This window comes from Amblyomma americanum, chromosome 9, assembly GCF_052857255.1.
Source record: "Amblyomma americanum isolate KBUSLIRL-KWMA chromosome 9, ASM5285725v1, whole genome shotgun sequence".
Lineage (NCBI taxonomy): Eukaryota > Metazoa > Arthropoda > Arachnida > Ixodida > Ixodidae > Amblyomma > Amblyomma americanum.
In genome coordinates, this window is record NC_135505.1 from 134,466,031 (window position 1) to 134,478,801 (window position 12,771).

Genomic DNA, 12,771 nt, shown 5'->3' on the forward strand with positions numbered 1-12,771 from the left:
AGTTAGCAAGCTACCTGCATGGTATACCAATCATATGAACACATCATGAGCAATGTCGACTTGAAGACACAAACAACTGCACTGTTCACAAATGAGATGCGATTAGAATTGCCTTTTTATGCAAAAAATAGTAGCTTTCTCAGTAGGATGGAGCGTTTAAAAGACAGTGTTTGTTCAGAGATAACAAAGAATAAAATCTCTAGAGCTGCGGGTCCTCCAATGAATGCAAAATAAGTGTGATCCAGAGGCTGCCACAAAAATCCTTGCAGGCCAGTGAAAATTGGGTGGCGTCAAAACTGTTCCCCGCCACAATTCATATGCCGCTCAAAACATCACTGTTGATGGGCTGTTGGGTGGTCTCAATTCAGCGCGACGTTTTGCAACCTGTACTAACTTTCTGAAAATCAGCCAAATAGAATCAAGTACTTACTACACTATACCAACGCTGCAATTTACACCATTTGAGGGCAACTGAGTTATTTTTCTGCTTTAGAAGATGATTTGTTTTTTTTTAATTCTCACACTTTTCATTTCACTACGCAAAAGCCGCCATGCATATTAGCAGCAATGCTGTTGCAGCTTTAGTTAACCTTTTATGCACATCTTCAAATAAACAGTAGCATCGCTGACTAGGTGTTTGTATACGACTAGTCGCAGGCTCAAGCCGAAGCACTGCCTAAGTAGAACCAATTTTTAATAACAATACCACTTTGCAGTTACCGCCAGCACCAAACTACCTAAGCAGCTGGCATCACTCATAACTAAACAGTCGTATTTCATTCAACCTTTTTCTAAAACATTGTGACTTTAAAGATAGAGATGACAGCTGCAACATGATTTACACAAAATTTACAGCTTACTCTATTAAAGAAAAAAGAATGCGGTCACTGACCATGTCATGAAATTCAAAGACGTGATCAAGGAGCCCGTACGAGGTTCTGAAACGTCTTTGAATTTTATGACATGGTCAGTGACCGCATTCCTTTTTCTTTAATACAATGCCTGACCAGACGAACTTTCGTCGAACCATTGATTATGTTAGCTTACTCTATGTGCTTGGTGCCAATTCCAAATGAACTGTAGAATAATACATCACCACAGTTATGAACCCTGTACTCAGCAATTCATCTCTACATGTTATTAGTGAATGTTGTCATTAATATAAACCATAGCAACTTTCACACACACAGTTTTAACTGGCTTGCTGCAAGCGGCCGCAGGAGCAAGTGCTAATCTGGCGGTTACTATCGACGAGCATATGTACTTTTAGAGAAAACAAAGCCAACAGTTAGGGCTGAAGAAAGCCCCAGCTCAAGACACCCCGGCACGGCAAAAGGCCGTTTCCTAAAGCAGAAAAACAAATCAATGCCCCCTGTTCCCTCCGTGCCCCGGGTTTTTGCGTCTCGAATGCAAGCCTTCAGCAATTCCACACAGAAAGCTAGGTAGTACAAGCCGCGCTAGTCACGCCAGTCTACAACATACCGGCAGGCAGAGAGCTGTGAGAATGGAGTGCGGTCAAAGCCAAGGCGCAGCTACCACTCTGCCAAGATGCGTGACCACACCGATCAGTAAATCGTTTTTTTTCTTTTTACCTTCCTATTTGGACAAGTTTGACACGACGCGCGTCAGCGCACGATTTTCAGCCTTGAGCTTGGCGTTCTCGGCCTTGAGCTGGGCCAGAACCTGCAACAAGACGCCCACCCCACCACAGTGAGAAGACGATGCCACGAGAAGTTGCACAGCCTCTGAAAGGAAAAACTCGGGAGACGAGGTGGCCGTTCCTGGCTGGACGAACAGGCGTGCTGAAACGTGGACACGATGCTGCCTTCCTTGGGCACCGGCGCACATCTCTTACACTCCCAAGGAGTGCGTCATGACAACCAGTGCTTACCTTGTGAAAGAGTGCAAGACAGGAGCACAAGTAACACTCGCCTCCAATTTGCAAGTGACCACTTGCTAACAGGGCAGAAATCGTCAGCTCAAACAAGAACCCTTGCTTTAATCCAGAGCCCTGATTATGCTGACATACTTCCTGTCAACCTGCTTTGTGCAGGTGGCATTGCACACAAGGCTTAATGCAGGCCTTTTTCTACCTGATGTTCATAAAGGAATTAGGTTCAATCAGCGCATTACCAGCAGCAGTATGGCCTTTCATCAGAACGGGATGGCAATACCCAGTTTAATTTCTCCAGCAACATCGACGGAATATCCTTGATTTGTGCATGTACAGCACTGAAACACGGCTCTGCTACTGAGTGCTGACACCAGTGAATAATCCAAATTACATCTTTAAATGCCGGAACTTAAGAGAAACAGCGCTCGCCCAAGACACTCAAGGAGTCCGCAAGAAACATTACCAACACTGCTACTACAGAAGCACTACCCTGGAGGAGTGTTCTGCAGCAGCTAAATGAATCATGGGTAATTGACCAACGCACCTTGAGCTCTTCCTCCATCTCGGAAATTTTCCTCTCGAGCGCTCGACGTTCCTGAGCAAAGACAAACACAGGTGCAGAACCGGCTGAGAACACAGAAAGCACAACTTGGCACACAGACACACGCAAAAAAAGAAGAGTAGACTCATTCAGGTGAACCTGACAGGACCTCTTAAATCTGTTCAGCTTATCAGGGGTGTCCAAACTCTCAAGTTGTGTACAATCAATTAAGCACTGTTAGAGATGGGGTAACCAGAAAGACAACTGAATTTGGCTCTGCAGGAAAACACTAAGTGCTTTGGAAAAAGAATGTTTTCAGATACTCTACAGAGTTCCTGCAGCCAACCACTCATGTATCTTTAGGGCTTTCAGCCTTTACTCCTAAATCGCACAAAAAACGCTTCTGCAACAATAGCTACCAACTGTGCACAAACTCTGTGCCCAGATACACATTACATGCGAAGCCATGCAAAACTGTCCATCATTCTATCCAGAACAACAGAATGCCTACACATACAAACCAGTCCCAATTATGCTGCAAATGTTCACGTCAATCAATTAATTTTTATCTCCACAGCACCAATACAAAACCTAGCAGCTCCCATAGTGGTCAGATTATCAGAAAATTCGACTGCACATGAAACTTTCAAGCAAGCATTGCCCGTAAACTTGAAACTGGGACCAACATTAAGCGGCTCAACTATGACAAAGATAGCACCAGTGTTTTGTCAACCAGTATTAATTACCCATCGATCCCAAATCCCCAACTCCATAATTCTGAAGTCTGTGCAAAACTATGACCCTAACTGATACCCCCCCCCCCATACTGAACAGTCCAAACCAGAAGAAAGGCTTTTGCTAAGTAATTAAATTATACCGCTGCCACACGGCAAATTTAATGTCACTCTCATCGAATGACATTTGTTCGACTTCATGTCATTTTTTTCCGCACGCTGCTACACGGACAAAAGTAATGCCATTTGCAAATGATGGCGGTTGCAATCGAGAGAAAGTGCAGTATACAAAAATTTCAATGTACGCTTCAATACGCAGCCAAAAGTATTGCTTTGTGACTGAAAACCGATTTTAAAATCTTAATCCTCATTTCAATAATGTGTTGATCACTGCTATCCACCACGAGTCCAAGCCAAGCCAAAGTTAAGCCAGAGGCGGCAGGCAAACGGCAGACGTCACTTTGTGAAATGGACTCACAGCAGCTGGAAGCGATTGCTGCGATTTTATGCTTGAAAGCACAAAGCCGCAGCAGGCTGGCCCAGTGCAGAAGCAGATTAATGCGACATAAAGGACCAAACAAGTCGGCGCGCACAACTGCCGCAACAACTGGCACAGCCAGCACTCCGGAGACACAACGTGCCTGCTGCACCATCAACATACGGCTGGCTATGGGCACTGGTACGGGCCAGGCTGTACAAAAACATGGCTGCTCATCCATAATTTTTTCCAATGCTATTTGGCATCTTTATATAAATAAATGAACAACCACACAATTATATGGACACAGAGATATTAAAACGCTTGTGACGCTTTTGTAATTTACTTTCTGTGTATATTCTCACCAAGTCTCTAGTGTCGAGACAATACGTTAGCTCGGAGGTCGCTGGCGAATAAGTTCTGTAAACTCATTCGATACCTAATGTCGTTTTTATTGAATGTCGTATTTCTTCATGTGGCAGCAAACTAATGTTACTTTGAACGAATGTCATTCGATGGGAATGACATTAAATTTTCCATGTGGCAGGGGTATTAGTTTGGCAGTCTTGCCTACCACATGCTGTCTGAACAGCCTTAGAGATAGGCTAATAATTTGCTGCGTGTTTTCCCAAATAAGTTGAGCAAATGATAAATGAAGAGAAATCAAAAACGTGTTTTAACCCATTTGCTTCTGCCGTTCCATACGCAAGAAAAGAACAGGTCCTGGGTTGCTGGAAAGAATGAACAACTTGCGCTGAAAACACTGCTCTCAACACAAATCTAGAGGAAGTAAAATTTTTCTTATTTGTGAAAAAAAAACTTCAAGCAGTCGGGTGTGCGCAGTAGCACTTGTCGCACATCCAACAGCTTTCGCAGTCTTTCCTGGGCTTTTCACATTAAACATTTGCGTAATATGCTTTCTGCTATGCCATCCTTTGGAGGTATCTGGCGGTCAAAATGGTGCCAATGACTAGTCTTCAGATGCATCTGGGTTGGAGCTACAGCTGGTTTCCGGTGTTCTTGTATCGGGAAAGCATAGCCATGTGAAGGATCTTTTACACGAGGTAATAAACTCTCCTTTTGGTGTAGCACATTTTTACGTCGCTTTTGGTAGAATATGCAGCTGATTTAAACAGCCAAACACATCCCTTTGATGCAAATTATCTTGCAAGCCTTCAGATGTCGAAGGCTAGGCTCAAGTTACGCCTGAAGTACCAGGCCTACAGTCTGAACCCTAATCCTAACCTTGCTGATCAAGTCACACTAACCGCATTCAATATCCAAAAGTTTAGGGTGCTCACAGTCCTCACCCCCCCACTACCAAAAGCAGCGCGTGAAACTTTAGTCTTCCCGTGACGCCTTGGTCATGTTCAAAAGAAGTGGCAAGAAAATTTTTTTTTCTTGCAATACATTTTGAAAACTAGTGAGCAACTAGTGTCACATGGTGTGAAAACTGCTATCTAAAAATTAGCAGCCAAGCATGTGGTGCCATCTATTGATGCATATTTAAGGCGAATATTTTAAAGCAAAGACTGCAAATCACCGTTTTTGGAAGCGAATGGGTTAAGAGAGAATTTCCATTGCTCAAGACAAAAAAAGAAAATGAAAATTAATTATGCCTTCGTGCTTTACGGTTCAGCCCCTTAGCAACCCAAGCGATGGAACGGTCTTCCAAGAAACATGAGGATGGCTCCGAAACGGTGCTACAACTACAGGAGGGATCTCTCCCAGTTGCCGTTCTTTTGCTGACTAAAGTTAGCCTTCCAGCCCGAGTTTGTGGCAAAATTTTACATTACGGATTTCGGCTTTATATTGAACTAGTATTTTACAATTTTTTACCATTTTGCTACAACGAGGTTTGACTGTCGTTCTTGCCATTCTGGTAGACGTCAGGGCAATGCAGTGTGGCCCAGTTCAGCAGCTGTATGCACACACCACATTGTTCTGGCTGCGCCTCTACAGGGTTGCCAACGGTTACTGACTGACAAGTCCACCAGCAGCTTTACAACACCAGAGTGGGAATAAGTGCACAGCGGGGAAAGGAATCGCAATGAAGGGAGAACAAACGAGAGTCATTAGGTTAAAAACACGAGAGGTTTATCTCTGGCTCCACTCACCCTTTTCTCAGCATCGCTGAGCGAATTCCGATTGTTCTGAAAGCATGCGGGATATCACAGCACAGTGAGACACACACCACAGAAAAGTGACCAGGTCAAGTTTGGTGACAAACAACAACAGGGCAGATCCTCATTAGAGCAAATCAGAGCCAACGTTCATTGAGGACTCAGGCTCCCTTATTCAGAGTTCAAAAACTAGGTTAGCTAGCATATGCAATTTAAAAAAGAAACTGCACCCACTGAGCTGTTTATACATCACTTCCTGTGGGTCCGTACTGAGAAATGCGAGCAATGGCTTTAACTCTAACCCCTTAAGGTGCACTGTACACGACATTGTACACTGCGATTCGTCAGAGTTTTCTTGAGCTAGCAATAATTTATTCATTTTGGGAAAATTTAGCACCAAAAAATATTTCGCCAAACATTGCCGACAGTTTTTGCCACCAGTACTGATGTCCGTATTTTTTTTTTTTTTGGATTTCTTGTGTCATGTGCACGTATGAAATGATTTATCTCGTACTGATTTCATAAATGTTCATGCTTTATTGTTAAAGTTTTCAACTATTTTGAATGTTCTTGCAAACTTTTGTAACTGCATCTAAAAAATGAACCGTCGGTGTTTTCCTTTAGAAAACTAACGGACCAGCTTTCTTGAGGCTCAGATAAGCTTTTAGGCCAAAAAATATTCGTCTTGAATCGAAGTGGTACAAATGGCACCTGAAAGAGTTAACAATCGGTTCCACTTTACCACACTGCTTCAATTAAAAACTGTTAATGCTTTAGAGGTGGTACGTAGTCTACCGTGCTTCTAAAACTAGAGCGGAAAACAAACTGACCTGCGTTTACTCCGATGTTTGTGTGAGACAAACTTTTTCGGCAAGCATGTACAACAGTAGCTGTGCTATCTAATGTTTCAATCCACCCAACAAAATTTATAACCTGGCTGCATAGGTCTGTAACCGAATCGATAACTAAAGCTCCCACTCATTCTGGCTGAGTTTGCACTAACGAAGGTCTGCCGAAAACAAGGATTAAAGCAGCATTTTGCGTAACACTGAACCTAAAGTTATTGCATTAAGGAAATGGCTGCAGGGAAATACGAAACGGTGACATAGCATGGCTTTTTTTTTTAATTAGACACCCACCACAAAGTGGAGACAGCCAATGGGTTCACAAAGGCATTGGGAGGGTGCGGAACAAATAGAATGTGGTTCATATTAAACACAGCAAACAACAGGTTGTAGCTGTTGCAACCACTGGACACTGATGGCATGGGATTTCCAAATTTGAATATTCCACTCAAAAGGACAACAAAAGCAAGGTCAATCAATTCTGCCCTGACAACCAAGGCAAAAGCAGAAGTGACACAGACACTAACCAGTCAACACACCTTAGGCATGGTCATCAGCACTCCGGATTCACATCAAATATTTGTTTACTCTAGTTCCACGAGAACAAATTGATGTAGTTCTAAATTTTAAGAAAGGTTGCCTACAAAACTGAGGGCTACAGCGCGGTAGCAACACGGACAAGAAATACAGATTCCAACACAGGCGCAATAACGAGCCAACAAGCCAGCCACTACGTATTTGCGTACTCTAGCGTAAATTTTACTCTTTTTGACAGCTATTTGTTAGCCATATATATTATAATAGCTTCCTGTTATTATAGTAACCGCAGAACCTCACTGATACAATTTCCCAGGTCATACCTTCAAAATTGCGGGCAATAAAAATGTCCCACAAAGTTACAGCACTTTCCTTCCAATTATTACACTCCCCGATAACATGATTTCCCAGCAACTACATTTATAATTTTGACGCATTCTGGTCCAATAATATGGTTAGCGACCAACCAGCACGAGTGGGCCAAACCTAGGAGAGGGGGGGCATGCGACACGAGCTGAAATGCAGTGCCAGTCACTCGCCGTGGTGGCTTCTCTGCCTACTAAGCGCAATGGACCGCCGCATCTAAAAACGACAGGAGTGCATGAACACGAGAGTGGGCCTGATCCCGTGGGAGATGCGACATCACTGAAACTCGAATATGCCTACATGGGAATAAAAAGGGAGTAAGCTGGCTTCTAGCGCACTCCCTCTGAAGGGTGGGTATTCTGCCCAAGCCCTGGGGTAGATTTCCGCCACTAAAAATACGGAATACCTATTTGCCGTTTGCAACGGAAACAAATCCCTCTTCAAGACATGCGAAGTTGTAGCAGCTACAAAGAGGTTTAAGTTTTCTCTAACCGATAAACTCAAGACCTCCGGTGCGCGTTTCAAAGCCTCCTCCCATTAACTACATCCTGTTGCCGTGCTTCGCAACGGGAATGTGCCTCCATTGCCAAGAGTAAGCGTTCTGTACATTTATGATCCAAATTTACTCCAGGACTTGAGCAGCACACCCTGCCCCTAAAAGGGAGTGTACTAAAGGACAGCTCATTCCCATTTTACTCCCATATAGGCGAATTTGCGTTTAAGTGTAAAGAGGAGAAGCGCAGCAGCTTCTCTGCAGTGCTTAAGGGCAAGGGGGCGACACATCTCGGAAGTGAAATGATGCGGCTGCATGTGAGTGAGCAGGATGAAAAATCAGAATGCTGCGACAGTCAGCAGCCAAAGCAGCTTCCCTGCACTGAAATTGGTGCGAAGGGGCGAAACATCCGAAAACGAAGAAGAGATCCCGGCCATTAACACTACCGCTCTTGACAAACTGGATGTCTTGCGCGGTTTCTTTCGCGAAGAGGACAACGCAAAAGTGGACTGAATTCCGCTAGCACTGGAAAAGGAGCTTTCCGTACCTCGTGCCAAGAAATGCTAAACATTTTTATAAAGTGAAAATGTAGATAAATTCCTTTTACATTTTTACATTTTTTAAAATCGGGCAGCTTGGGTCATTTCGTTTCTCGAGAAATAAATTTTTTCCCACACTTCTTCTTTAATGTATCAATGAGGTTCTACGGCATTACCTACCAATAACTATGTGGCATTCTCGAAGTGCAAAAGCACGCAAAAGAATAACAAATTCCTTCAAGCAAGTAGCATAAGCAGCATGTGATCACAAAGTTCATTCAAGGTTCTGATTAGGCTACCTACAAGCTCGCAGTACAAAGACACTGAACAAGATAAAACCCCGAATAAAAATTGCTTAAACAAAGGTTACAGCGCAGTCATTGAAATACCCTTGAGTCTTACCCAACCCCATCGAAACAAAAAGGCCATCCCACATAAATGCACACACACACACATGCACGCACACACTCACGCACACATACCAGGAAGCTATCAGAGCTGTGGGCAAACCTGGCACAAAGCCAAAGCAGACTTCGCGTAAACTCAACACTGCATTAAAAAGAAATATGCAAGCACACCCAGAGACACAGTGTGGGCTGGGACAAAGCTGGGTACTTTTCGCAGCAGCGGACACCAGCACAGTGTCGTATTCGAATGTAACGCACCCCCTTTTTTTTTTCACGTGAAAAGTCACCTTTCATGTTACAACTTAATGACATTGAATAATTGGGCACCAGTATTTATTCTGCTCCACAACAGCAAAAATGACCCTCATGTTAAAATCCTGCAAGTGCTCAATTTCTGTAAATGCAGCACAATCTTAGTTTCAGCTCGCTGAATCTGAGCTTCCAGTTTAATCGAACCGATGGCATTGGCTACGTCAGCAGCCTGTGAGCTAAGGGTAGCTAATCAGGCTCCCCTTAATTTGAGCTCCACATGATTGAAACAAATTCTCGTCACTCTTCAAATTTGAATTATCACGAGTTGACTGTTCAGTAAAACCGTAGTCATAAATACTAACAGAAGGAGCGTGAGCTGATAGACCAGACAGCCGTGCTCTCATACTGTGTGCATAGCTAATTGCATGTTATGCAAGCCATGTTAGAAATAAGCTACAGCCTGCGAGTACAGTCAATTGGTCTTGCCGGTACAGTATACATTAGACAGCTTGGCACCTCCGACAAATATTCCTTCTTAGTTAGCACTGTGGGATAAACAGCAAGCGAAGTTGGACCAAAAGTGAAGTCCTCATGGCAACAAAGTGTGGTAATCATTCTATCAACCTCATGCTTAACTGAACTACAATGGAAACTTTTGAAGGATGCTTTGCTGATATGCAAGAAAAAGAAAAAAACAGCAGCCGCCATTGTTATTGAAATTTTCCTTCAATTTCACGGCACCCAGCCTCTGACAGAGCTAAAGCTTTTGAACTGGCCTTCCTAAATCCCAGTCCCACATTCCAAACAGCGGCCTAGTACCTAAGACTTAATTACTGTCCAGTGTCCAGCTTTTGAGACGCGAGGCAGCACAAGGGTTTTTTTTTTAACTGAATAATGCACTGTCCCATAGCAGCAAAGTGCACAGGAAACGGCACATACTACTAGAATCAGTGCTCCACATATGTGACTTCTATTCAGAGACATAAGGAAAATGTGTGTGATATCACTTTCATGCACACGTTGTACAACAGATGTTCCACAGGCAAACACAACAGAGATCACAGTACCCTTTAATCCGCCCACGGTGCACACCTGACCACAATGTGTCCCATCATGTACCTAAGAATGAAACCCCGATGGCGACAGCTTTGACACACCTCGTAGCTTGAGCCAGCTCCAATTTCGCGCACCTCCATTGCTAACCAATTCGCCATTTTTTGTCACTTAAATAGTCTAAAGCAGTTAGCAGGCAACAACTCGATGCAGACTGAAGTGTTCCAGGGCAGTTTATTTTTTGCAGGCCGGCCAAACAGAACACACCAAGTCAGGTAGCTACCTGAATCCTCTATCATGCATCATTTTTACTGGAAAATAAGTTACTATCACCCTAAGATAAATTTGTCACTCCTCTTTGGTTGAAACGACAGCGACAACGTTCAGATCACATTGTGCTGCAATTAGCGGATGTAATGATTGCAAGCATGTAAGCAAGCGCATGTATGTTGCAGCTTATGCAGCCATATCAGCTGGTGCTCAGACTTAAGGTAGATGCTAAGGCGTACAACTGTTCTGCAACCTGTTAGATAAGATATAACCCACAGCACCAAGAGATGCGAGCATGGCACCGGAGAGCAATGCCCTAGTAAAGGCAGACCCACACTCCCCTGTGCTCACCAACTGCGCCTTTTCAAGCTGACGTCTCGTCGTTTCGAGCTCGTCCTCGGTCCGAGAGAGCTTGCTCTTCAGTTTGTCGTGATCCTCCTTCAGTTCTGTGTAGAGCTGCAACCCCCCCAAAGGAAGGCGTTAAGTAGTGAGCAGGCGCTGGCAATGACCGGGTAGCCTTCACACACAAGCTCGCTAATACCTGTTGGCAAACTTTTAACTGCACGCCTAACATTCACAATGTTTATGAATTCCATGAGAGAGAGATTTATTTCCAAAAAAGGCAAAGATGACAGAGTGATGCGGAATCCTTACAATCTGGAGCAAACTGAGTTTGCAATGCCTAACTTCAAACATAGTACACCGTTGGCACGCGTAGTCAGGATTCTTGCAATGACATTACAGAGAAATGTGCATCTTCAGCGTGACGTTACATTACGGACAAGCAAAGAAAGACGACAGCACCTATCATCTTTGCACGTCACGCAAGAACATCCCGCTAGTATCACCAACTCGCCCAACTCAATGCACTGCTACACAGTGAAACACTCGAATGGAACCCAACCAAACCAAACTGATGATGGAAGCTTGCAACAAGCATGTGCTGCCTTCTACCTTTTTGTAGTCGAGCTCATCGTCGCCCTGGAGGCTCGCTGCACTGCTGCTGAGTCTAGACTCAGTCTCGGACTTGGTGCTGTCCGCTAGGGAGCCCGTGGATCCGCTGCGACTCCGCACCGTGTCTGGAGCACTCTGCACAGGTTTGGAATTCACAAGGACCGATTGCTTTAATGCTAGCAAGTAAAACATACGCTGATTAAAGAAGCAAAACTGCTAAGGGCAGTCACAAGGTGATACAACCACGGGACACACACGGCATGGTTGTGCTTCAGCTGGAACAACAAACCATTCAGCGTTACCTGAGTGCAGCTCAATGCTGCCAATGAAGCGGCCTGTAGGCACATCAATTCTGGGCTATGCTCTTCAAAATGAGACAATAGGGGGGGAAGTGGCTTTGAAAACAAAAAAAAAGGCCATTGTATCCATTTGTATGCCTTTTTTATGGTGTCCCAAAATTTCATTCCTGACATCGACTGAGAAGTAGGTACTCTAGAGGGACTGGGAAGTAACCATGGTGACTGCGCATTTCAGGGAACGCTCAAACAATTGCAGTTTTTTTCTTGTTATGGTTTTCTGTTTAGATACGACTGTTTTATCTACTCTGACCCTGTTTGTTTTGTTGCATTCCTAGGACCACAGTGCAGACCAAGACATCCTTTTTCAAATTCGTGAATTTTAAATTCTCAACGTACATGAAATCTAAAAAGTTATTAACCAAAATTTGTGCTTTGTGAAAGAAAATTCTAAGAATGTCTTGACCTGTAGCACGCCAGTAGGAACACAATGAATGTTGAACCAGCCCTCTGCTACATTTTTCTTAGTTCCGCAGCCTTTTCACAAAATTCAGAGGAAAAATATTACAAAACAATTTTCTGGAGATCAAAGACCAATATTTTGTGAAAGTAGTCATAAAATTATTTCCTATATGCTAAAAAAATTTCCCGTAAATGCATCCAGAAATATTTTTGCTGAGCACAGTGTCCCCCCTAAGGGGAAGGGTGCCTTAGACTAAACATTTTCACTAACGAAGTCAAAATCACGAAATCTTCACGGAACATGTGTTTTTGTGCACTGATTCCAAAACTGCCATTTAATTTCGTTAAATCTTTTGCACTTATGTGATGTGTTATGTAAGGTTTCTGTTGTGAACATGTTTCATGTTACCAAAGGACATAGTAAAGGTAAAATTACCACTTTGCCTATCATAGAACTTGAGTTAAATGGTTTTAAAGTTGACACCTCAAGAACGAGAGAAGAAAACTATAGGGACGCTTAAGTCCCC

The 12,771-nt window shown here is 43.6% G+C and overlaps 1 pseudogene across 1 annotated transcript in view; it reads right to left on the bottom strand.

Moving 5' to 3' along the window:
• Positions 1–12,771, bottom strand: part of LOC144104455 (protein phosphatase 1 regulatory subunit 12B-like) — a 92,547-nt pseudogene that overhangs the window by 9,475 nt on the left and 70,301 nt on the right. Inside the window, exons 14-18 of the transcript XR_013308542.1 lie at positions 11,487–11,621; positions 10,884–10,988; positions 5,765–5,800; positions 2,439–2,489; positions 1,593–1,683 (exon numbers count right to left, since the gene is read on the bottom strand). The product of XR_013308542.1 is annotated as a protein phosphatase 1 regulatory subunit 12B-like (transcript). The remainder of the gene's footprint in view (positions 1–1,592; positions 1,684–2,438; positions 2,490–5,764; positions 5,801–10,883; positions 10,989–11,486; positions 11,622–12,771) is intronic.